The 2,400-nt window shown below is 39.8% G+C and overlaps 1 pseudogene; it reads left to right on the top strand.

Moving 5' to 3' along the window:
• Window positions 1-1,478: 1,478 nt before the first annotated feature.
• Window positions 1,479-2,018, top strand: LOC147616817 (uncharacterized; annotated as a pseudogene).
• The last annotated feature ends 382 nt before the right edge of the window (window positions 2,019-2,400 follow it).

Here is a 2,400-nt window from a genome sequence, read left to right as displayed (position 1 = left end):
CTCTAGACGTAAAATGATGACAACCCCCTCTTTTTGGGAAGATAGGGCTTCAACCTTGAACACCAAAATGGTTTCATTCCAATGGTGCCTTGTCAAATGGTGAAGAGCAAAGCGGGAGAGAAAAGCGGGAAGAAGCTATGGAAGAGCTCAATCTTAACCTCTATGACTAGAGTGATGGAGGAGGAGAAGGATACTTTAACTAATGAGAGAGAGAGCACACAAATCTATTAGCAACAAGGAAGAAAGAATACATGAGAGAGAGCACACAAATCTATTAGCAACAAGGAAGAAAGAATACTTTAACTAATGAGAGAGAGAGCACACAAATCTATTAGCAACAAGGAAGAAAGAATACATGAAAACTATCAAACATAAGAGCTAGAGCAATAGGGTGGAAGCATGAATATGTGTACAAAAAAACTGTCCCCCCCCCGAGACAATGCTATTTGGGTAGTGAACTAGGTCTTTGAAAGGTGTAAAGCTAGATTTCAAGAAATCCATTTTACTCTACAAAAAAGACCTCACAATTCTAGCTTTTAGGTTTTACAATTCAAACCTTCATGATTCCCTTCTCCCACGTCGCGGGCTGGAGTTTATTCAAACTTTTACATCATACAATTCATGATTCCCTTCTTCCACATCACGGGCTGGAGTTTCTTTCTGTTTCTCTCTCTCTTCTCTCTTCTCTCTCTCCCTCTCTCTCTCTCACGCTTGTGTGCCCACACACAAACAAAGCTTGCATTTCTCTCTCTCTCTCTCTCTCTCTCTCTCTCTCTCTCTCTCTCTCTCTCTCTCCCTCTCCCTCTCCCTCTCCCTCCCTCCCTCCCTCCCTCCCTCCCTCCCTCCCTCTCTCTCTCTCTCTCTCTCTCTCTCTCTCTCTCTCTCTCTCTCTCTCTCTCTCTCTCTCTCTCTCTCTCTCTCTCTCCCTCCCCCCCCACACACACACACCCTCAGATGGCTGAATACTCTCTTTCTCTGTCTATTTCTCTCTCTCTCTCTCTCTCTCTCTCTCTCTCTCTCTCTCTCTCTCTCTCTCTCTCTCTCTCTCTCTCTCTCTCTCTCTCTCCCCCTCTCTATTCCCCTCCCACACACACATACAGATGGCTGAATACTCTCTTTCTCTCTCCGACTGAATACATAAAAGAGAAACATGGTGGAACTACAAGAGTTGGAAGAGGTTGAAACTTTGCAGGTTTGAACACTTATCTCTCTCTCTCTCTCTCTCTCTCTCTCTTTCTACGCAATGAAAAAGAGGGGATTTTACATAAGTTTATATGTTACGGGTTAATGCACTCCCATCCCAGGAACGTAAGTTCATTAGGGAATATGAAGCATAATGCAAAAGAAAACAAAGAGCCAGAAACAAAAGAAAAGTAGAGGAAGCAAGAAATTGGGACCATGTAGAGACCATTGATGGCAAAAGAAGAGCATAAACTTCCAAAGAGATTTTGTGGTATTTTCATCAGCAAACAAATGGAATGGACATGGCCACTAAGAAAGACATCTTCAATCAGCTAACCACTCATTCGTCTCATTAAAATATCTGCAAGACATAGTTCCAAGGCACCAGAACAATGTTTAAACAGTGCTCATAGCAAATATTTGCAACATGCTCCAAAGTTTAAAGAAGCCACGGTTTGGGGATGAATTATTCCTCAAAAGTTCTACCATGATGATGCTCTTAAACTCAAAAGAATCAGAGGAGTTAGCTGGTCTCAAACTCACTGATGTCTCTAAGCTACTATTCATTGATAGAAGAAACTTTTATGTGGCAAAATCTTGATTGGAACTTGAAAATGACAACTCCATGTTGTCTTTCTCCACATGTCATAGGAAACAACCAAGAAGCCGTGTACCTGATAGGTAAAGGAGTTGGTGGTCACTTTTTGGACAACTGAGACTCGTGTGTCCCCTAACAAAAAGGACATATTATGTCGAAAAGAATTGGTCAAAAGAACTACATCGAGCACCCAATTCATCTACTAGGTGTATCACAGGTATGCCCAATAGTTGTTTAATAACTATGCATCTAATATTTACCTAATAGCTTTCTCATAGTTGTATATATGTGAAGCCTATCTAATAGGTAAACTAGCTATTCTAGTTAATAGATAGACAATAGCTACTTAACAGTTAGAGTGTGTAGCTAGCTAAGACTTGATTAATACATTCTCACCTAACATATACATAATAATTGTCTAATAGCCATATACCTTTTAGATATCTAATAAATAACTGGCTATTTTAACAGGTGCTATTTAGTAGATATGAATCTAATAGCAACCTTAGTTTAATTATAGTTGTGCACTTAATTTATACCTGATAGCTATACAATACCTGTATATAGTTAGTAACTATTTATTAGATGTTGTGTAACTAATTAATAGATGTGCCTCTAAT

This window comes from Cibotium barometz, chromosome 38 (genome assembly GCF_041138505.1).
Source record: "Cibotium barometz isolate CiBa-2024 chromosome 38, ASM4113850v1, whole genome shotgun sequence".
NCBI classification, from domain to species: domain Eukaryota; kingdom Viridiplantae; phylum Streptophyta; class Polypodiopsida; order Cyatheales; family Cibotiaceae; genus Cibotium; species Cibotium barometz.
Note: the sequence above shows the minus strand (reverse complement) of the source record. Positions and strands in the feature narration are given on the sequence as shown.